The following is a 24978-nucleotide window of genomic DNA, read 5'->3' as shown; positions in this document are numbered from 1 at the left end:
AAACGACATACCCAACTGTTTCTCGAATCAGCAACTTTTTCCTTCATATTTACATCGATCGATATATTTTCTTCATAATTTCGCCGTTAATCCGTGTTTATTAACACTAGAACTACCGATAGTTAACACGAAGCTATTTTTACCAAAATCAGTGAAAATGACTGGTCTTTAAAAAATACTTAATAATGGAATATTTTTACATTTGTTGATTTATTACTTTCTTACAGAAGGAATTCCACGTTATGTAATACATTTTTGGTATTATTAATCCATCTGGGATCATCATCTCTAAACGAGGGTTGACATATCTATAAAATTGTAGAATCAGTAAATTTTGCTGGTGTGGTTATTCTAATATTAAGAAAATATTACATTAATACTGGAAATACCACAACAGTGAAAATGACTGGTTTTTACAATTTTATCTTAAAATTCCTATTTCGTGTTACATTTTTTACATTTTATGATGTAATGACTTTCGTAGTGATAACTAAAGGAATAATATAACGAATTTTATTTTGTTTTTATGCATTCAAATTCAAAATAATTCTGTATCATGTCTACTTATACCAATACCGATCAAAATGATTGGTATAAACTAAATATAATTCAATTGGTATAACCAAAAATGTACTACATAATATTTATAAGAATATATGATATCCTTTTGTAATAAAGTGATAAATCAATGGATGTGGAAATATTCTATTGTTACGTATTTTTTAAAAACATTTTGACTGGTTTTGATAGAGGTGGCTTCGTTTTGGCTGTCGGTAGTTCTAGTGTTAATATTATAATTATGTTGTAATAGTGTTTAATTTTTTATTTCTTTTTATTTCATTAATATTATAATGATATTATATTATATTGTATATATTATATGATATACGATTTTATAATAAAGAAACGAAATAATAAAATTATAGTATAAGTAACTTTGGGAATGATCTAAAATTAGAAGGAGAAGATTGCTCGTTAAATATTATTAAAATGAGAGAGAGAGAGAAGAATATACAATAACACGCACGACCAAAATTAATTTGGCGGGCAACCAATTGCGATACAATTGTGTATCGTAAGTTACCTTGGGCCGTGCAATTTCGAGCTGAAGCAAAAATCCGCGAATTCACCGCGTCGTTGACTCGTGGTCTAATTGTATTAGGTCAATAGAATTATCGTGCCTGATATTATTATGAACTTTCCCAGCACACATTTAACGTAATATTATTATCGATTATTCATATACAGCTAATGAACACAATTATCGACACGAATCTAATTTTCTTGTAAAATCGCGTGTAAATATATTCGATCGCGATTCTTTATCGAACATTTTTTCTACATTAGAATTTCTGAATTTAAAGTTCCAGTACATGGTAATTATAATGATCAAAAAATAAAATAAATAGAAACCATAATTGTTTGTAATCCTGCTTCTGATGTATTTAATCCTCCTAATAAACTGCATTTTTTTCTTCCAATCATCATTTTCCATCCAACTGTATTTTTCTAACGTTAATAATCCTCAAACCTCAAGTTTGAGCAATATACGAAAAAGTTGTTGTTAGTCTGCGTGATTTCTCATTTCAGTTCCATGTTAAACGTTCTTCTGAAACATTGATCTTCCTCGTTACCCAAAATGAAAGTAACATCGGAATATAAAAATTCTAGAATCGCAGGAAGGTTAAATTTTGCCTTCAAAAGTTGTATTTTATGCGAGATTAAATATAAAGAATCGTGTTTCTTTTCTCTCAAAATATATAACTGTTTAAGAGAAGCAAAATATATAGTATTTATTCTTATACATTTATGTGCATTACTCAACTTAATACATATTTATAATGGCAGATATCAGCTCTAAAGTTATAATCTCGAACAGAATACATTTTAACGAACGACGACAACTGAAGGATTCCAAGCAACTTGAAGAGGATCCTATGTAAGAAGAAACGAATAAAACGTTTCTCTCTGTTCCTAACAGACGCGTCCCTAAAGTTCTAGCTTTAAACTAATCTAATCGCAGAGAAGTAACGTCATTCACTACGACTGACACGCGTTGCAAGTAGACTGCGGATATTTATTCATTTATGGTAAATTTGTAGGTGCAGAAATGCACGCAATTCATATAATACACGAAAATATATAAAACGTACGAAGTAAAGTATTTGTTATAATATTTGGAAAATAAACGAAATCTCAATTTAACAGTTTGACTGCCATGCCGAAATCACATGTTTCGCTCAGGACGCCATGCGAGTATTTTTATTATTCAAAGCATATAATAGCAAAATAATAGTAAATTGATGATGTAAGACAACATTCTTCCTCCATGGACCGTTTATCTTATTGGTGGTCACGGGTGACGCCTTGGTAATAAATAGTTGATAGCGACATATTATAACAAGGCTTCGTTTATGTTGAAAATGACAACGTGAGTTCGCGCTCGCCATCTATATGCAGATGCGCTAGTTACAATAAATAGTAACTAGAAAATAGTTCTAGATACAATCGATAGATTTAATCGATAGGTTTTAGATGTTCTTTTGTTTTTATCCCTAGTCCATGTAAGAAAGTGCAATAAAGTTTTTTCGGCTCAGAACGGTGTGATAGATTTATCCAAAGAATAAAATAACAGCTAATATGATCCTACCTTTGAATACAGAAATAACAACAGTTTACTTCAACAAGCCATTCGCATTCGTTATTTCGTCGCAAGCAAAACGTCCAGAATATATTGTTGAAACGTGTAGAAGATATTAGTAAACAGTATTTGCTCATTCTATATATAATAGTAAGGTATGTGCACACTGCTAACTTCAATTATATGACTATAAAATAGCATTTACGATTATTTTCTAAGGTGTGTTTATAATAATATTCGTAGATTACCCCTCAAAGATATGCATGTAAACACAGTGCACCGTTAGATGCAAGATTTGTTCTCACTTTTCTTTTATCGATGTTTTAATAAAAATGTTTAATTGTTCAATAAGGCACTTTCTATCTCAAAGTGTCTTCTATTTATCGGTTATATTCAAAATGCTCTAACTGTCAATTTTCATACAATTTTTACAATTGTAAGAAGTTCAAGCAGTCATCAATGTTCACCGTGGTGTCACAGGAGAAACCGTGGCCGGTTATATATGACCAACGTGGCAGTCAAAGTGTTAAGTTCCATTTTTTTTATTCGTATTTATATCAAAACTCTGAATTTTCATAAACACCCGCAATCTAGTTATAGGTATACGTCTACTAATACAACGTAAACTTCGTACATATGTATGAGCAAACAGCAAAAGTAAACAGAACACTAGTTCAATATATTGTCTATATCGTAGGCCAGCGAGATGAAATACAATTGCATACAACTGTAGTCGTTTAATAACTCACACATTGCTAAAAGTTGTATACATTTATGATAGTAAAGGTAAATATGTAGCGTGCTAGTCTAACATAATATTGTCTATATCGTAGGCCAACGAGATGAAATACAATTGCATACAACTGTAGTCGTTTAATAACTTACACATTGTTAAACGTTGTACATATTTATGATAGCAAAGGTAAATATGTAGCGTGCTAGTCCAACATAATATTGTCTATGTCGTAGGCCACCGAGATGAAATACAATTGTATACAACTGTAGTTGCTAATAATTAGCAACTGTCAGTAAGTAAATTGAAAAAAGAGAAACGCATTTTATTTTATTGTACGAAGAGTAATATCCAAATGAAGGGAAACTAGATGCAATTAAACGATGCTGTGACGCGACTGAATTGACGAAAGAAAGAAAGCGCGATATTCTCTCATTCAATTTTACGATAGAGCGAAAGCGCATCAGAGTAATCACGGATTTTATGCGGAACGATGTTATTTTCCACTGGCTAGCTTCCACTTCCTTCCAATCATTTTCCTCGCGTTTCTGCGTTACGTGGAAATTAAATTCGATTATTATTCCATGATGTCGCTTCCGCCGAGCTTTATGCAAATTCCTACGTATCATCTTCTTATTAGTTTTTCGTTCGACTGTTCGATTTAAAACGCCAGGCAGGCTATTTTCTTAATTAAATCGGCAAACTTCTTGTGATTCTGAAACGCGGACTCGACTTGTAACAAAACTGTTGCGCTCAAAGATTTACGTACATTATGTTCATTATTATTCATCAATTTACGTTCATTAAGTGGCATATTAATTGCGATATTAGCGATGGTCATTAGTAGATTTTCGTGTAGTAATAGCAAACTTGGAAATGTAAAAATATCCAGAATATTTAACTTAACTTCTGCTTAGGTTTCATTTCCATCTTCCTCATAAAAATATGAACTTGCATAAATAGTTTTTCGTAAATAAATTGAATAAATTAAATAAATTATAAATAGATTAAATAGTAATTTATCATAGTATATTAAAATCTATTTAAAAATAACGATAGAAGAATATTTCACGCAGAAATATTATTTGTCAAATATTTATGAAAATTATATTACAAGCAAAAGTTATGTTTGATGCATCGTATATTTGCACGATTTCATTTACGTCTCGATTTGCGCTTCGTGTGTCCTCTAACGTAATTCTTCTTACTATATTTTTCAACACGAACGTAAGAACCAGAGTTAATTAAGAATTCTGTTTCATTCTAATTTGACGCATCGTCTCTCTTCAAGTTATATATAACGAGAAGGAGAGTAATCATCTTGAACGCGAAGAATTTCGAATAAATCCTCTCGTCCTAAAGATCGTAGCAGTGAGCGAGCATCGTGAAACGGTCAAACTAAAACCAAAGCAACATCTGAAGCTAAATATTTATAGAAAGCTGGAATTCGTTAAGCCTTCGCTACTAGACTGCTCTCCAATTTCTCGATGAATAGAACTTCCCTCCGTGTCGTTTTTAGAGGTACGTTGGCCCGTGCACCTCTTCAACCTCAACGAGCGTACGTCTTTGTGTCTTTTCAACGATCAGAAAGTCATCGTCATTAACTGCGCTAGAATTCGCGGCAACGTTCGGCGTGCAATTTAGAATTCGCCGAGTTTCCTGTCCTTAAGGAAAATTCGTGTAATTGTCGATGATCGCGAAATAAAGTTTTATCGTTATATTACGTGTCTATGGCCATTAAATGGCAAAAAGTTTCCCGTTCTTTCGAGCAAACCATTCGTTGAAATTCTTCTTTGTTACATTTGTCTTCCATTGTGTCGTGAAATATTCATAAAAAATATTTTATCGAGCCAATTGAATTTTACGCTAACGATTTCGCTCAATTAGAAATTGACTTTTATTTGAATTGCTTTTTATTGAATATTGAACGCTTTAAATTGAATCTATTTTTATAGAATCTTGAGATGTTATATTCTCGCCTCTTTAAATCAAAGAGATTGTCTGTTGTCAGCTTGTGACAGCAATCGGAGATCAGAGGAGAAAATTCCGGCAAGTACATTTTCATTGTTTTTTTCATTTTCATGATACTTTACGATTAAATAAGCGAATTTTAATATGAAATGATCGAAAATGAAGATTACCTGTTATCTGTATACATGGTATGATTTGTTTGTTATACACGTGTCAATATAAAATGAAAAATAAGGTTTCTCATATGATTCTCTTGTGTTCTTTAATGATTATACATATTACCATATTTTGTGCTATGCAACTTTTTCAGTTCACCAAAACGGAACAAAGAAGTTAAGTTTAATTATACCTGCACTACCACTTAATTCCATTTATTTGTTTCATCGTTTTGATCTGTTTTATCGCAATTTTTTTTTGGTATTATATTTTGTTTTATTAATAAGTGTTCATTGCTCCTACTTAAAATTACAATATATGTGAATTAAATAAATAAATATTACTTCTGATACGTATTGAATATATTTTTAAATCTCTTTGTTACAGGATGGTATGCTTATTACACATATTAATGTCAGGGTGAAAAACGTAGCTATTATCCAGCAGCTTATAAGTGGAAATAAATGTTAGGGTAGAAAATATGGAACCACTTAAAACCATACTTGTAACAACGATACCATAAAACATTATAAAACGTATTTCTATTTACCAAATTAGATTCAGTTATACTGCAAATGGCCAATTTAGCATTTTAATATGCCATGGAGAAATAAAGTCTAAAAATGCAGGCGATCAATAAATCTCAAAAGCAATTTTATCCTCCAACAATTAATTACATATGTCATTCTTATCTTTCAGGAATTAATTACATATGTAGTTTCTATCTTCCAAGGATTAATTACATGTTTCATTTTTATCTTCGTGAAATACATATTTCTACTTTGAGGTTTTACAATATTTAAATGTATATTTTAAAGTGAACAAATGGCTTCTATGTTACGTAATGATTAATAATTTATTATCCTTCATTTTTTAAGAACATTCTATGTACTCGCTGACTTTTTAATTTCTTTCTCGAAAAATTGTTGACATCTTTCCAGACGCAAACTATTCTCTTTCACGTCACTTTTTTCAAGTTCTTGGATGGTCCGGGTCTTCTACCCTTTATATCATTTTGTCGTGACAAATTAGTCAAAGTCAGCCAGAAAACGAGGCAGATGAATAGAATATCGATTCTCAACTATATTTTTATATTTTCCTATGTATCATCGTAATGGAAAACTTCATACGGTACAGAAACTCCGCAAATTTATTTAAGAAAACACGACTGGTCCTGTAACGGCACACGAGTCAACGGAAGATTCGAATCGGGAGTGACTCATATTGTTGCGCTTTGGAATGTCAACATTATTTTGGCTTGCTAGGTTGAAAGGTAAACGAACTCCAAACAAAATATTATCGCTGTTATTTGTAATCGTCAACTGGAGTTGATACAAATAGACGAACGTGCTCTCTAGGACAATCAAAGTATAGCGGAGCAATATAGCAAATCATTATAGCGAATCATTACAGCGAGTCGTACAGTCGAATAGCGAGCATAGAGTTGAACAGTAACATTGAGCGAGCAACTATAACGACCTGCATATGGTATCTTTGTACTTGTATTTAAAGTGATTTTAACATACACTGACTATTGCAATTTTATCACTCGTCTGTTTAATAAACTAACACGTATAATAAAACCAGCTGAGTTCTAAAACAATTCAAAGCAACAGGATTATGATGAATTTGTATAAAAAGAATTATGCCAATCGTTGCTTCCTTTTCATCATTTTAGAACCTCAACGAATATTAACAATGCAATCTCCTGCATCAGAATGCTTGTAAACGCACGTCGCGGAACTTCCAAGTTCACGGCGTGAACATTTTTACAATTTTTGCATTAGATAAGAATATCGTATCATTACGTTGCATACAAAAATATTCGCGTCACGAGCTTAGGATTTCCGTGACGTACCTTTCAAACGTCTCTGATAGGAAGCGCATCATTGGCGATATTTGTTCAACACGAAAGATCGTCAATTTTGTTATCCTCGTGAAACTCGTGTAGAGGACGAGTAATAGTTGTAACGCGTATTTGTAAAGTAAAAGAGAAGGACGTTTGCGTGAAACGAGGTCACTGGCGGTAATATTTGCTTTTCGTTCACGTGCCAGCCCTTGACACTTACAAGCCCGAATTTCGTGGCGTATATCTTGCTGTTACATTTCGGGCGCAGAAGTAGAGCTGGCGAGTATGCGCCAGTTAGGCCGAGTCGGTGTCATGACTTGGGAATCGTGCCATGTTTAAATTGGATTCTATTCTCGAAGGAGTAGCCGAGCTAACGGGTTCGCGGTTGGCAAACGGAAGTCTCCTGGCACTTGCTTCGTCTTCCTCCGGCCGCTTGGAATTTCCAATCCTGTCTGCTTCGAAGAGAGGAAGCTACCATACTTAGAACGACCCTCGTATTAAATTCAGAACGCACAGGACGAGCGCATGCTGCGTTAAAACGTGGTTTCGCCAACGTCAATTCGATGCTTGCAATATTCACCGGAAACGACACAACTGATGCGTTCATGGGGAATCTCGGCGAATTGTTTCTCGGCTATGGTTCCGTTTCACGCTGGTTGTACAACCGGTGAAATTAATTTTTTAGATACCGAGATATTTTTGAAGATTAGTGCGTCAAGTTATATTTTTGTTTGTTTGCCAGTCTCTGGCTCGATCATGGTACTGAATAGAATCGCGGACGAGGTACAAGCCACGCGTAATAAAATTTATATGGAGAGTCTGGAGGGAAACGCATGATCATGCTAATGAGATATTATACATATATATGTAATAAGGTAAATCCTTGGGGTAAATCAGACGATCGATTCTGGAAAATCGAGTTTATTTTAGGAATAATTAAATTAAATACAATAACAGTTAGTAACAAATCTACTACAAGTTTTACTTGGAAAATGGAGAACCGATTTTCTAAGTCCTAAATTACCGTTCTTCTCTCGTGATTTATTTTATTCAACAAACGACGACCGGTAAAACCAAATAAAAGTAAAAATGTCGATTGGCGTGTAGTTTGAATTCCATAGAATTTACATATATACAGGGTGGTTGGTAACTGGTGGTACAAGCGGAAAGGGGGTGATTCTACGCGAAAAGAGAAGTCGAAAATATAGAACTTGCTCTCGACGTTTTACTTACAGCACGTAAAATATTTTGGAAGTAGAAGCAAGGCACAGGGACGTTAAATTCACAATAAAGTCTATTTCACAATTCTTTCATTAAGACTTCTCTTTTTACGCTTATGAAACCAGCCCCGGTGGCTACACAGATATTTCTGTTCTTTTCTTCTTTTCAGTAAACAACAATCTCGGTGAATAGCGAACGGGAATGTGTTACTTTATTACATTTCCGCGATTATTCTACCTTCCATTTTCTCGTGTAAATACATTGCAACGTAACAGTTCATAATTGGTTTTATATCACATATTTCACGTAAAGTCTGCGGAATGTCTTAAACAACGTACATTTAGTTAACACGTTGAGGTTAATTAAGTTTGAAAATTAAAGCTACAATGAAAATAGGAAAATCAGCTACGTTGATCTATATTGTATCAGGAGTACTTTCAGCCTTGTTATTTCACGTCAGTCTTTCTTTAGAGCCCTTGGTAAAGGAGAAAATTTCTCCTTCTTGCAGCTGTTAAAATTCTCATTGATAGTTGCATAAAAATGACACAATCTCTCGTGATTATTAAATCGAGTTAATGCTTAAGAATTGTTCGACTCAACTGTGAATTTGCGGGAAATTGTAGTAAATAAAATTTCAGTAACTTACAACTTAATCGTATAATCTGATTCAATCGAACCCAAAACTCTGATATTCGTTAGACCGCGGTTTTTTATGCAAATTAATATTTCTGTAGGTACGAATGGACCGATACAGAATTTATAATATTTTTATTTATTAAAGATGCGTAAAATTATAATAAGTAAAATCAGTAAGTTACAAGTCAACCCTCTGACACTGAATAGATCGCAGATTTTTATACAAATTAATATTTTTATACATACGAATGGAGCGATATAGAACTTACACAGAGATTCGTTTTACCTATAAAAATTATAATAAGTAAAATCCGTAATTTAATACAAGTAAACTCTCTGGCATTAAACAGACTGTGAATTTTTATGCGAATTAATATTTGCAGAGACAGGACTAAAATGGCACAGAATCTGAGCAGAGGTTGGTTTCATTATTAAAAATTATAACGATTGCATTCCCTCTGTATTTTATTTTATCGATATTATTTCGCAACCTTTAACGCGAATTATACGCTATTATGGTTACCACGAACGCGCGATCAAACACATCGCTGCACCTTGTTTACGCAGCTCGTGTGTGTAATGCAACGCGTTGAGAAATTAAATTACGAAAACTCGTTAGGAGAAACGAATTATCATTCACATCCTGGGAATTTTAGGATAGGCATTTGCCGCTTCGTATGTTCAACGTTAAAACGTTGTGTTCGCTGCTGCACCCCTTACTCACAAAGATCGTTGGACAATACAGTAATCAGAGTAATCTGGCAGAAACGTGAGCTGAGTATTTAACGCTAATATGGACGTACATGCGTTAAATGAATAACTCGTGAGCGTTGTTGCTAAAGATTCTTATATTAAGCGTTTGTTCACGTAGTATCGAGTATTTATAGAATTCGCTTCATTTCTTTGCATCTTTCGTTTCGTTCCGCCCTCCCTTTAATATATTTTGTCAAATTCGAGATACGAGATTTATCAATACCATTTATATTCTGATAGATTTAATATCTCTTTTAATTTTAATATTGCAATCTCGTCTCGCAGAGAAATATTAAATACTCGTACGCTCCCTGACATTTCATTTTATCCTTATCCTACGAATTTTCTCTACTCTGATTTATGTAAATTTTATGGACATAGGATCTTGCTTGAAGATATTTGTAATTTATAAAGATTTTGGAATTAAAAATGTTTAAATGTAACCTATAGGAAGGTCGTATTATAGGTACGTCATAGTATAGTCGTCAATATTCTATGGATAATACTTCCCAATAGTAAAATATTTATGTGTGTAAAACATTTATGGCAGATGTTTCGTCTGAATACATGAAAACTCACTATGATTCTCCAGGTCTGAAGCATAAAATATACTGCCGTACCTACCATATCATCGTTCTTGCAACGCTAGTATCTTCGTATCGATAGCTCCTGGCCATTTCTACCATCTGCGAAATTCAGTCTCGCATACTCACATAATACCAATCTTTTATAACTATCTCTTGGAACCAAATTTATGATATTATCTAACACATTATGGCAAATGACGTAGTACCGATATACAGAGTATCGATCAAAGTTCCTTGTTTGTACTGTTAAATAATATTGTAATAGAAGAAATAAATAAGTATATACATATATGTACAATTACTCATTGTGAAATGGCAACAAATAATTTTTTGATAACACATTTTATTGTTACAAGGTCAGTACTATTTCACTAATACTACTTTTCAATTTTCTGCTGCATTTGTATCACTTCGTACCGCATTGTGGTTATGTACATGTGTACATAAATGTGTGTGTGTATATTATAAATATCTAAATTTGCACGTTCTCATATGACATTATATGTTATATGCATGTGGTTCTGAATATATGTATATAACGTGTACCACAGTCATCAAAAGGAACTGGGGTGCAATTATCGTATGTTCTCGTATTTTTGAAAGTACTGTAATTTTAAAGAACTTTAAAAAATTTGCATACTCTATATTAGTTCGTCATCGCGCTCAATGCAATGATAATGTGTTCCTAGGAAGACGAAACGACCAGATGGGAGATTTGTTGAGGAAAATGTTAGGTTGGTATGATCACTAGTTCTACATGCTAGTCCTACATGCAAAGTTGGTACGACTACTAACGACGCTCTTTTGTTTTTCCCCGTGTGCCACGTGTTAATTATCAGAGAGTATGTTGAAATGGTTGTACATGGTGATGAAATACAGAGTATACAAAACTAATTTGTGTGAATCAATTAAATATTGAACTCCAAAACCTATTTAATAACAAGATTTGCATGTTAAACGAAAATGAAATGTGTTTACATCTGCATAAAAAGTGAAAGTTTCATGGGAAATACTTTGTAGTAGGTAAAGAAGTGCAATTCCTGCGCAATACATCCAATTACTTTGTACGTAGCATAAACGTCACCAGATATTATTTGGAGAGTACAAATTTTACATAAATAATTGGATTTCAGAATTGATTATTTGTAGAAATAAATAAAGAATACAACAAATAATTCTGTGTACATATATTACGGAATTATTGTTGTCGACATTCTCAGATGTTAATTGTATAAGCTGTATTTAATGCTTAGATATATATATATATATATATTATTAAAATTAGTAAATTGTTTCCGCAGTAATCAAATAATTTACTCTTCACGTATAATATCTATAGTTTTTAAAAATAGGCTTCGATTAAATTGTTTTGTCGTTCTTCCTATGTTATAGGTACCTCGTAATTACTATGTTACTTATACACTTGCTATTAGCGATTTACGAAATAGCCATCTTCCCTTAGTTACATCGCAACATATCCTGTAGCTATCAAATACTTATCTGTGAATAAAAGTATTATATTTTATTATAACGTATGTAAACGTCTTGTTAATGATATTACGAATCATCTAACTCCAAATTTACTAAATACGTAAGCAGTGGATAATTTCTCGTCTATTACAAATTATAATATTATTATTTTTGCAAATTATTAAATTTCAGGCAAACTACTAGGTTGTCCGAAAAGTTTCTTTCGTTTTATGAGGAAATAATAGACGCATAACGTTTTTTGTTTTATATTATTTTGTCGAATTACGTACGATCCATTTTGTTACGTTGAGATAAACACCGCGACATTTCACAGACTTGATTTCACGTTCATATGAAGGTGCACTAAAAACACGTTTGCGAAGGAAAGACACTTTTCGGACAACCTAATATTATACTTCTCTCTAGCCTATGTTATAGCTCTAGCTCTTGTCCAAGTTATAACAAAAATACTTCAGCCATTTGTAAGCATCGACTTTAAATTTCATCTCATTAAAACATTTTTGGGATTTAACGATGATTTTTCCCAGGGAAAAAAACCATAATCATCTTAACGAGGCTCTGACATTGTACAGGCTGTTGAAAACAAGCCTTTACGGGGCTTATGGTGTGGTTATCGAGAGAAGCAAAAAAATGTACAATCAACACAGGTGCTGCGATCAATCCGTTCGATTCCGTTCGATGGTAAAATCCATTTTTATCATTTCAGAACATCGAATGTCGCTGTCGAGTTCCTCCGTCGAGCGTAAACAAAGAGATTGATTCAGAAGTACGTTGACTCAAGGCTGTCAACACAAGCGATCTATGATACGTGGACGTGAGCTTTGCATTGCAATGGAAGGAAAACATATCGAACATTTGCTGTAACAAAGAAGGTTTTTACTTTGTTTGCCTCTATGAAGTAATCTCTGTTGATATTAGTAATGATTTTGTGTTGACAATGTTCAGCTAACGCACTTCTCAATCACTCTCTCTCTCTCTGTTTACGTTCGAAGAAGAAACTTGCTCGTGACATCGAATGTTTGTAAATGATAAAAATCGATTTCACGTCGAAAGGATTGATCGCAGGACCCACGTCGATTGGACATTTTTTTGCTCCTCTTGGTGAGTACTATAATTCATGGACCCTTCTTTTGAACACCCTGTACGTTGCAACACAATAACTAGACCTCACTGTCTAAAATTGCGATGGTTTTCTCATGTTGAGAAAAAGAAGATAATTTGCCAGATCACCGTGTATATCACCACGAGGCTCGGTCAAATACAAACCTCACTCTGTTGCTAACTTTGTACTTAGGTAAAATGTTTCAAGAAGGACAACCGACTTATATTTTTACGTATATGTCCCGTTTTTCTCTGTACACTGTTGCCGTCGGATTGCTAAGTTTTTCATTGCAGTTTCACAGAAAGTGGAGAGCTGGGTCAGAAAGCAATCGCACGCGAATTGCTCTACTTCTTCGTTGCGGTTGAAACATTGCCCTGCTGCTGCCTCTTTCGGTGCTCGTGATTTTGCGGATCTCCAACTCTCCGAATAATGGAAACCACGCTCCCACGACCAATATTTAACTTTCGAGCAAATTTCGTCGATCCTCACGCGTCGATCGTGCTCGATCGGTTTGCCAACAGCTTCCACGTTTGCTGGTGTTACACTTGTCTCGAGGCGTCGCAGATAAAATGTGTTTTGAACGTTTCTTGCTAATGTTTCATCCCCAAACCGTAATCGCGATCTACGCAAAAATCCAGTGGTCTTTGCGCCCTCAAATAAAGTAAGCTTAATAATCATGCATTGTGCAACCGAAGACGTACAGTTTCCTCGCTCATTGCGTTATCTACCGAAGAAACGATAAACAGTGCAGCACGTGCAGTGAAACGTCTGTGAAACATTTTTTTTTTTATTTGGAAGAATTTTACAATCAATTCTTATTGAGAATTATAAGTAAATTATTCTGGCGTGGTACTATAACGTGTATAATAAGTGATTATCGTTATTGAGATATGTTTAATTTTATGTGCTACACTAGGTTAGCTGCGTAGTAGTGATACTTGTATGTGAATATCAGTGTGTGGAAGTGTGTGTGTGCGCGGCGTTTCGAAAACAAAGGGATGTAAACTGTTCAGTTAACGATCTGGTATGGAAGAAGGTGAGACGCGTGCAAATGTGTATCGATGAATATCTTTGAAATCGTTTATCCAATAAATATATAACTATTTTAATACGAATTCTAAGTGTAAATTTAGTGTTTCTATACCGTTATTTCGACTCTTAAGATCTAAAATTCTCAACAATTGTATGTTTGATTCTAGCTGAATCTAATGTTTAAATCTGGAGGGTAATGTCCTTTTAGCCTGCGGATCTGATCCGTCGTGTCAAGTAATTGAGTAACTAATGGGTTTTGGTGGTTGTTAACTCTTTGTTATATTTATTACTGAATTTGGATATTATTTCTTTAACTGTAGGTATCTTAAGGTCGCGATGTATTGTTTCGTTGGTAACATACCAAAGTGCATCTATTAAGGATATTAGAGTTTTTGATTGGAATCGTTGAAGAATTTCTATATTGGAATTACTTGTTGTTCCCTATAGTTGGATTCCATAGGTCCAAATAGATTTTAATATGGCTTTATTGTGAAACATTTGACTAAACTATTTGAACTCTCACGCAGTTCCATGTGGATAATTGACGCTGCGGAGACGCGCCACACGCGGTCCAGTTGATATTTGACCGACGCTCGTACGGTACAGAACGTTTAGGAATTTCATGAACACCGTGACGAGACACGGCTATCCTGATCATATTGGTCAAGTTTGAAACGGATCTGAAAATGTGTATACAAGTTAGAAGATATGGGGTTAAAGAGAATGCTGCTTCCCCTTTTCGTAGCGAGATGCAACTGACCATCGTGGTAAATTTATTTTTATGTATTATTACTAATTTAATTGGTAATACTGTAGGCCTGACTGTTCTAATAAATTTCCAATATGTTTACAACGCAACTTTTAAGAAGCAGTGAAACTAGAGGTAAACGAGTGGCTGATAAACGCAAAGAAATCGAATGAGAACTGGGACGTAAAGTTTCAAGTTAGAAATTGTTAAATTCATAGCAAATGAATTATATGTTCACAGGTATATGCAGACCGTGTCGTAATGGACGCGTCACGATCCAGCGAGCACCAATTAAAAAAAAGAGGAGACTTATTCTCGCGACCGTCGAAGAGTTGGTTATCATGTGAATTAATGAAATAGAAAATTGCCTCTGGACGACGCGCACACAGCTACAAAATCGGTGCAGGTGCGCCAGCCTGTCTTCCGTTTAATTTCGAACATCGACGTGAAAAATTGGCGCGCGACCTTCTGCCTTGATTACGTGCCACCCGGATTCAACCTCTGGCCTCGTCGCGAGGCAAAAATTCCTCGTAAGTACACAGATTCGCGTTCGATATACGGGTCAGCCGGTCGTCGACATTCCGGCACATTAATTTCACAAGTGTTTCTATTCACACCCTTGCATAGGTTCATTGGCCCGTAAGGGCTCTTTTCAAAGGGCGCTGCCAGCCTCGTACGAGCAAGGAAATCTCTTTGAAACTGGCACTGGGCCCCGCTTAATATTAATAGCAGCATTTGCGGCTCCGTATGAACGACATTTAACTAACGAGACGCCTCGATTCGGTCACCGTGCTTCTTTGCCTTCTTTTTCTCTTCTTTTTCTCTTCTCGCTCTTCTTTTTCTCTCCTTCTTTTCTTTTTGTTTTATTTATTTAAGGTCGCACGTACCTCTGAACGTTATTTAGCGACTACCACGGTACACAAACGAACGATCCGAATTTTATGAGAACACTGACAGAACGATCTACGATCGAAACATCGAGCGATATTTTGTAAATGCGGGGACGTTTGTCTGTGAGAGAAATTGAAACAGGAAATTAGAACTGAAGGAAATTTGTATAGTTCTGTTAAACAATCGTTAACTCCTGTTTAGAATTAATATTACGAGGTGGAAGAATATATAATTTTAAATCTTGTATTAAATATCGAATGATGTTAAAGAAATAAATAATTTCTACCGCGTTATACAAGAAATTTGATATGTAGAGTACGCTAAACATTTATAAACTTTGGTTTACCTGCATTATCGTTATTAAATGATTCGATCAGGTCACATTCATGTCATACATCCTGTCATATCGTTTATTCACCGCGGCTATCGTAAATAATATTTCCGTGTTATTCCTCAAAATGTTATAACGATTGATTATATCGATTATTTAATAGATTGAAGCATTTTCAACAGAATAATACAGAAATGGAAACAACTATCGAACGTTCTATAATTAAAAAATAATTGAAACGAGCCATCGGTTGGAAAGCAACGTTTATTAATTAAAAACTTGACATGAACTTTAAGCGAGTTGTAAAATACTCTTCCTCTGTTCAATTTTTCCCACTTTTTGAACGAACATTTACACACAGCTCGATAGAGATGTATTGCTGTTGTACTCGATCTTCATAACTCCAAGTTCTAATTAAAATAAAAATCAAGTCGCACAGAATTCATATTTCTGAACAATAAGTTCTCAGCGAATTTAACACGCGTCACTACGATTCTTTTGAAACGAGCTATAACGAAAGCGGCGTGGTTTGCTTAATAATGGCAGGGCGGCGTTCTATACAAAATTTATTACTGTTGTTTTGCGTTAATAAAGCTTGGCAATAGGCAACCAGCACGCACAGCTTACGTAGAAAATTTTAATTATCAAGTAAAAAATACGAGGCTTCGCCCACCACAACGAATCTTTCGAAGCGAAAATACGGGAAATCCAGACTACAATAACGAACTTGTTAGAAGCTGAACGATCAATTTTAATAAAGAACGGAATCAAATTTTCCCTGTGCTCGATTTTAAATTGAATTTCATCCTTTCTTCTCTTTTCTCACTTATGCACTGCCATTCGTAAGCTTTTGGATACCAAATGCTATTGCAGAAAAAAGTTACATGAAACGATATTTTCGTAATATTTTCAAAGTTCGACGCTTAGAAATCATTTGTCTACTGTTTATTGTCTATCTCTTGCCATATCTCTTGATCGTAAAATAGAATAAGTTAAAGTTCAAATGAAAGGAAGAAATTTATGCATCTGCGTCACTCAAATTCTATCTTTGTTTTTAATTTGATGTTTTATAAAATTTATGGATATCGATGTTTACAATGCGACCAGAAATATGCATTTGCCAATACAAGACATCGAACAGACACATTGAATCAGTTGTCTGTAACCTAACTCAGGTATCTGTGCAGCATCTTTGATTATTGCTGTCTTGTTTATAATAATTAATATTAATTATCGTTTCTATTAATGTCTACTAATTGCCTAAAATAAGATCAGAGGCCAAAATTGGATTTTAGAGTTTCCTTTGCAGCCTACTTTATGCATATATATTTGTAATAATTTGTTAGTGTAAAGATATTAGTTGCAAAATGAAACGATCGTATTCAGGATGAAACTTACATTCAGAGTTTTATTAAAAATAATGTTAGTAAAAGTATGCTTTAACAATTTCGATATATGTTGACTATCTTAAAAATAACGTTACGATTACTATAATTAATATCACTGACTGATTGTTTTTTGTAATCGTCATCAAAGTAAAGAAAGGAACAATCGAGGTATAATTAAGCGGCTACAAAAAAAGAATAGTAATAATAACATATGTGATCCTCGTAGGCTGAAAAGAACACACCCTGCAAACCTAATAAACGAGCAAACATCTGCAAATAACCCAGATCGACTGATCTCAATGATAAGAACATTGTCTCAATGAAGACACCGCTTGTGCTATTTTGTCACATTGAAAAAATTGTGCTTAATGTGATAAATGTGTGCTGATAAATTGCAAAGTATGTAAAGTATAGGAGATATAAAAAGAAAATTTTTTTAAAATAATTTCTTGGTTTATTTAATAGCAGGTTGCTCTTTTTATTCTTAACTTTTTTCTTTTTTTTCGTTTCATTCTTTCGTTTCACTCTTTTATTATTCGGTTTTTCGAAAGTCGTATCTATAACCAGTTTTCATCGCGCAAGAAATGCACCCGAGTATTATTCTGATCTGTAAATTATTCCAACGTACAATTTCCAATTTTTTCCAACATATCTTCGAACTAAATTAAATCCTGCTGCTATTAAATTAAATTAGCCTCGAACAGAACAAAATCCACGCGTAATAAACGTTATCTACTGGCACATTTACGTAACTACTGAGTTCCGAATGATTGCAGACTTTGGTCGAGTCAGCTATTCCTCGCGCGACCATCCTATTCGAAGGTCGATCAACGATTCGAATATCGTGAATTTTAACGCGAAAGAACATTTCCCTTCAACGCGTAAACAATGTGAAAGATCGCCGCAGAAGGCGAAAAAATCTCGATGAAGAACCGCGATGAGAGAAGAGAAGGGAAGGAACAATCGGCCTGAAAGAATACTCGTTCGTCCCCATTCACGGGATCATCGGCAAACAGCGTCAAATTAAATTGATCCCCGACAGCAGGTCCACCTTCGTGCCCAGCATCGATCTACGTTTCCATTGGCGTTCATCTGTTTTATTCGTCGAATCAGCTTGCGCGGTAAGCACGGACAATGCTCATAAATTTTTTCCTGCCGTGGCAGACATGGCTTCCGTTTCATTTGCATTGTCTCAGAGCGCGTAGCTGAGGAGCGTAACCAGGATGCACACGATCGATCGGCGGCACCATTGTTTCGCTTTAGTGTCGGTATCAATCGCGCGAGGCGTTCATTACGACTGCATTAACAGGCTTTTCAAAAGGAGAAAACGATTTCCAGAAATTGGAAAAATGACGAATAAAAAACCTTCTTCGTTGAAATGCTGGATGGGACCTTTGAAATCGGCGAATACGAAAGATCCGTGCTATTTCAGACCAGCGTAGTAGGATCCATGCTCTTTTCGATATGAACAACAGATCCTTCAGATGCCTTCATTCATCTGCATCATTCGTCAGATTACCTTCGCTGATGACTTCTTGCTTATCCAGTCTGCCACTGACCGGGAGTCGATCGAGAAATTACAAGAAACGCGTTTGCTGCGGGGCCAGTGTTTACGTATCGACGTATGAAATTCAGGTTACGCATATCAGAGTTGTTTCTTATCTTCTTAAAAAATGTTTATTTTATATTATTTCTTTCAATTGCGTGTTTAAGGTGGTGTGCATCTTTGAAGATTATTAGTGTCACGTTAAGAACGATCAGGGACAGAACGAATCTGTAGCAAGTTGCATAAACCAATCTTTCCCGTCTCTCAGAAAATCTAGAGTCTCTTCCATGGAGCCTTTCTTTTGTAGTATGTTCAGGTAATTAGTTAGATGATGTTGTACATTTTGATATTACATCTAGGACAGTTGATTAGCATATGTACAATAGAGTTTCAGACACGAAATTAGCATATGTAAAATAGAGTTTCAGACGGAAATAATACTCTGCAAGAAGGAGGTAGTCTGTCTGTGAATAAGTTTGGACACAGGACTCGCGTGGGAAACAGGATGTACATAGAACGAGGCAGAAAGCAAACGATACGCTAGATAAATTCTGGAAATTCTGCTGGCTCATTGGAGGAGCATCGCGATCGAACCGTAAACCTAGTACGAAGTTGTGATTGAAACACTGTGGACTTCCGGAATCGTACTGCAACAGTAGAAGGAGTTGAACGCCAGCTAACCAGGACCAGAGGAACGCAAAGCGGTGGAATAAGAAAAATACAAGAAGAAAAAAAAGTAAAAGTGTAAGAAGAGATGACACGGAAAAGGCCATTGAGCTTAGGTCAGTAAAGGAAGAAGCACGATGTCGCTGTCACGTGAAATTAATGACAAAAAAGGGAGTAGCTTAGCTATAGCTTATATAGGGAGTAGCATAGCTGAGCTATAGCTTATCTTGACTGTGCTTTTATATTTTTGTAGGTTTTTATTCACGAAAATGATCAAGTACAATATTACAATGATTGAATGCTTGCAGTTTTTATATGTTGCGTTTGTAGGTGTTGAGGAGCAAGGAGAGGATCCTGATTGCCCTACGTAATGCGAAAAATGTAATGTTGGACCATGTGCTAAGGTCAGGTCAAAGCCTAATGGTTCACTGTCAGGTGGTATAGAATGACATGGATTTGGGTATGATCGTTGTCACACCGCTAAAGTCGCCATTGTACAATGCTTTAAAGACATCCAAAACTGTCTCAGACTGTTTTCAGGAATTCGAGGAGAATTAAAATGCAACATCCTTCGAGCAACTATGATCCTGCTGCTCCGGTCTGCCGAAAACTGTGGGACAAGATACCGTACGAATAATAAACAACGTGCAAGCTCACTAGAGAATGCCAGAACGACGAATCTACATAAAACAAGCGTAAAAGGGCTTTTGTACCACGGTTGGACACGAAACACACGGTATAATAAAGAAACGAATCAGGAGATTGCAGTGAGAACGATAGAAGGAGGAGAAGAAGAGAAAAGAAGAGACACGAGAAGGAAGAAACGAAGAGGGAAAGGATTCTGTTGCAGTTCATAGCGAGTTAGGTGGCAAAGGTTTTAAAGTGAAGGCGAGATGAAGAGACACGGCGAGCAGTCGACAGATGAAAATTTCGTTTCTTTCACCTACACACGCCGACGTCGAAGAAACGACCTCCGATTGTAAAAACGATGAAGCAAGACATTAGCTTTATGAACTGGAAGAAAAAACAGGGAAGAGAGAGAGAGAGAAAGAGAGAGAAAGAGAAAGAAGACCGTGACCACGGATCTGGACCTTCTCCAAAGCTACAGAAACTGTCGGTCGTGTTGCCGGTTGTTAGAGCCGTACAAAACCAAGATTTTAAAGTCGACAACAAAGTGCCGCAAACTGGGACGCAACGATTTCGGTCTCCGCGTTCGGTCGTTCGTTATTAACGTTTTCAGGACTTTTCGCTGCATTCGGTCCTTTATTCCGTTTTCTCTGCCCTTTCTTCCCTCGCCGGTTGTATCTTCCTCTGTATCGCCGTCTCTTTGTCTCCCGCGTTGGATGTGTATTTTACTGCACGTAAAAACCGAACCTGTAACGCGTTCAGCGTGCCTGATACATGCACCACGTGTAACTTCTTTTTATGTTTCATACTCGCCACTTTTATTTCTTTCCTTTCTTTTCTTCTTCGGGAGTTGGGAGAGAGAGGGAGGGCAGTGTCTTCGACAGTTTCGTTCCAACGCGGTGAAAATTCTTCAATGCCGCTGCTTCCAGCGAGAGGTCAATGTTCTGTCGTTTATCAACCAGCAGATTTGTACAAAATTGGGATATGCAGCTGTCAGACGCATGTAAAACACGCTGCGCGCATTCCATTGCTAGAATTCGCTGTTAATACCTCGTTTTATCCGCGTCTCTCACCGCTACGAACGTTTAAATGTTAATCAAGTTGATCCGACGTGTTCTCGGTTACTCGGTGCTCACTGTTGAATCGCGAAATTCATTAATTTTTAAGGAGATACTCGGACTACGTAATGAGAATACTTCGAAGATACTTGGATGGTAATTTAACCCTAGAACTATCACACCAGTAAAATCGACTGGTTTTACAATTTTATTTTAAAATTTTAAAATTCCTACTTCATGTTATATTTCTTTTCCGCAATGATGTAATGACTTTCGCAACGATAACCAGAAGAATAATATAACGAATTTTATTTTGTTTTTTATGTATTCAAACTCTAAATACCAATAGTCAAAATGATTGGTACTTGTCAAAGTGTAAAAGTGTTCTGCAATTTGTTTATCGAGCCCCAATTAATCGGTTTCCTCCTTCTGTACAACTTGCCACACGTTTTGAAAATTTCTACTGCGTATCATTCGATATGATGATATCAGTTATTAGGAAAATTCTATATCGATCGGTAGATGCTAACACCAGAAATACCACAGCAGTCAAAATGACTGGTTCTACAATTTCATAAATGTGTCAACCCTCGTTTAGGGATGATGATACCAGATAGATTAATAATACCAAAACTGTACTACATAACGTGGAATTCCTTCTGTAAGAAAGTAATAAATCAACAAATATAAAAATATTCCATTATTAAGTATTTTTTAAAGACCAGTCTTTTTCACTGGTTTTGGTAAAAATAGCTTCGTGTTAACTATCGGCAGTTCTAGTGTTAAGTAATAAGTTTCGTTAATAGGAGTAATTTTCGTTTCGCGCAAAAACAATTTACCTTTTAACATGTGTCATAGTGGAATGATATATCAATTTCAAGAAACTTGTAAAACACTACGTTTTGTTAATTACTAACAGAAGGTTGAAGAGCGTTAAACTACATCTTTAGATGATTTATGGTGATGTAGGAATAGGTAGGCATATGTATGATTTAATTATGCTTTTGAAACAGACCATCTGAATAACTTTTTTGTTGCTGTACAAAAGTGTTTCATACCGCGTATGCCAAATTAAGTATGCAAATCTTTTAAATAAATTAATTTGCGAACGACTTAATGTGCTGGGGAGTAAGATACATTTGAAGCTTTTTTCTCTTATTAGAAGAATGAGAAACGCACTAGAAATTGCGAATGAAGCGTGTGCTATTTCTAAAGAAGATGCTCGCCAAGAAAGAATTGTCTGTAAGTGATTTGCTAGATTTAAAACTGACCATTCGAACTTTGATGATGAAAACCTGCACGATTTGAAAACTGCCGACTGAAGAAAATAAATAAAAAGCTATCGTGTTAAAAATAAATCTATTTTCCAAGATACGGAGTCGTGAATTACTTGAAAATCGACATGATTTATTTTAAACATAAATTCAGCTTATATGAGTGTGATGATCCAACGAATGTAAGTTGGTCAGTATCATTAACATAGTATCATAGTATCATTGAAGAGATACAGAAGCATTCGAAAATCAAAGACAGAATGACTTCAGAGTTCAAAGAGCTACGACAGCTGCATAAATTTACATTGCAAATAATTCAGAACATTTTGATGTAATTTAAATAAAAATTTCGTTGTAAATATCCGTAGAACAATTTCTCGGAAGAAAAGTAAATTTTGTGAATTCGGTGAATTAGCGTATCGTAATACTTAATGGCCTCAATTTCGCGGAGTATCGCAATTGTGGCTCATGCTCAAATTGCACTCTAAATTACACACTATAATCGCCTCTAGGCGGAACGAGCATGAAACTAATCCCGAAACTTGTTTCAAGCTAGATCAAACGTGTTTACCCAGTGTAAAGGAAGAGTCGAACATATTTGTCGATGTCTGGGCTTGCAAAGTTCCAAAAGTTAGCATCGAACGCAGAATTATATGAAATAATATAGTCCGTTTGTGTATGCTTGTTTATTATACTGTAATTTATTTATGTTACTCCAAGTTCAAAGTATAAACACGTTAAAAAGATTGCAAAAAGCACGAAGCAGTTTCAAAAAATTCTCCAAATTATTTTTCCATGAAGGAGAACAAGTGGTTTAATTGTGTAGAATAGTTTGCGCTTTAGATTTTTGAATGACGATAAAACAATTATTCCTATTCACTGTAATATAAAACGTGTTTGATAAGAACGTTAATAAAATATCAATAAAAGCGAATGAAATCTCCCAGTAGTAGTTTCAGGTTTGAAAGTTAAAGGTCGACATTTAGTCTTCAACTCTTTGGTTATTTGCACTGCAGGTTTAACAGTTGCACAGAAATATGGTCAGTAAACATAGCAAGCATATTAAAAACTTATTAATATAAAGGATCGAAATTTTGAAATAATATTGCTCGCTGGCTATATATAATAAAAGAAATATCTTTGTACGAATAAATGAACGCGTAATGAATTGTAAAATGAAATTTATTACAATACATGAAATATCCATATTTTGTTTGATTTTAGAGACAGATTAAAAAGCCTTCGTGTAAAATGCTGTCTGCGAAAGCCGTGTATTTTTTGAAAACTTTGGCAGCGTGATCGTCGACACACTCGTTTCGAATTAATATCGCCGATGCACATTATAAACGTTTCGTTCGAATAGCGTGTCTACCTGTTCAGAATAAGGTGGGCCGCACGGTCCATTTGTGTGATAACCCAGATCCGAAAACAAAAACCTTTTGTTTGGCGGTTGAATATCGCGATGACGCACTTTGATAATCAGGAAGACTTTCGACAACTCGCATTCCGATAAGGTGCAAGGAAAATGAAACCGGCGCAACGAATGAAAACGGGCCACTCTTTTCGCCATTTTTTCTACATCCAAACATATATACATATGTATAGTTTTTGCCACTCTAATCAGCAATTTTAGTTCTATGCTGAAAAGCTATAAAAGAAAGTACGAGAAGCAAACGGAACCGCGTGTCAAAATCCTTTTCTTTTCTAATGTACACGCGATTATGATTATTATTATTACCTGTTATTATTATTATATTATTATCTATAATTATTATTATGATTGTAATTACCTATTATTATTATTATATTATCTATAATTATTGTTATGATTACTATTATTAACTATTATTATGATTATTATTATTATCTATTGCATTCTACGATTCTTTTGATTTTAAGAGGAAAATATTTAAAACGGTTGTGCATATGAGAGTTTGAGCATTCTCTGCATAATTTTTCGATATAAGCTACTTTAACCCCTTAACCTACGATTTACGTTCGAGAATGCCCGTAATATTTACGTTTGGTCCGATCATCGCACTACGGGCTATGCCCGTGGTTGTAGATTAAGAGGTTAAACATATTACATTAGAACATTATGTTATGAATCTTGTTATGAAACACACATATCTGTGGTTTATATATCGCTGCTATTTTTCATTTGTAAATATACGTACAATGACTGTAAAGTACAAATACAGTTGCATTTTATATGTGATATATATCGTTGTTGTTTCTTATTTGTACAATGTACAATGTATTGTAATGAATAAATAT

The 24978-nt window shown here is 34.9% G+C and overlaps 1 protein-coding gene and 2 long non-coding RNA genes across 16 annotated transcripts in view; 2 read left to right on the top strand and 1 right to left on the bottom strand.

Moving 5' to 3' along the window:
* LOC138179425 (uncharacterized) overlaps nucleotides 1-22044 on the top strand; it is a 58769-nt gene extending 36725 nt beyond the window's left edge. For 2 of the 6 annotated variants that reach the window (XR_011173044.1, XR_011173043.1), the window contains exons 3-9: nucleotides 11237-11281; nucleotides 13434-14176; nucleotides 14493-14632; nucleotides 14700-14939; nucleotides 15161-15450; nucleotides 18307-19858; nucleotides 20073-22044. This is a non-coding gene — a long non-coding RNA (uncharacterized LOC138179425). The other 4 variants (XR_011173041.1, XR_011173040.1, XR_011173042.1 and 1 more) reach the window with 4 other exon arrangements.
* Nucleotides 1-23060, top strand: part of LOC138179429 (uncharacterized) — a 70020-nt gene extending 46960 nt beyond the window's left edge. Inside the window, exon 2 of the long non-coding RNA XR_011173051.1 lies at nucleotides 22181-23060. This is a non-coding gene — a long non-coding RNA (uncharacterized LOC138179429). The remainder of the gene's footprint in view (nucleotides 1-22180) is intronic.
* The window catches only part of nAChRalpha4 (nicotinic acetylcholine receptor alpha4), a 369922-nt gene that overhangs the window by 41374 nt on the left and 303570 nt on the right, over nucleotides 1-24978 (bottom strand). The gene's annotated exons all lie outside the window — the stretch shown is intronic.

This window comes from Bombus flavifrons, chromosome 4 (genome assembly GCF_040668555.2).
Source record: "Bombus flavifrons isolate JBK064 chromosome 4, iyBomFlav1_principal, whole genome shotgun sequence".
NCBI classification, from domain to species: domain Eukaryota; kingdom Metazoa; phylum Arthropoda; class Insecta; order Hymenoptera; family Apidae; genus Bombus; species Bombus flavifrons.
The sequence above is the reverse complement of the archived record's forward strand: the minus strand, read 5'-3'. Positions and strand labels throughout refer to the sequence as shown.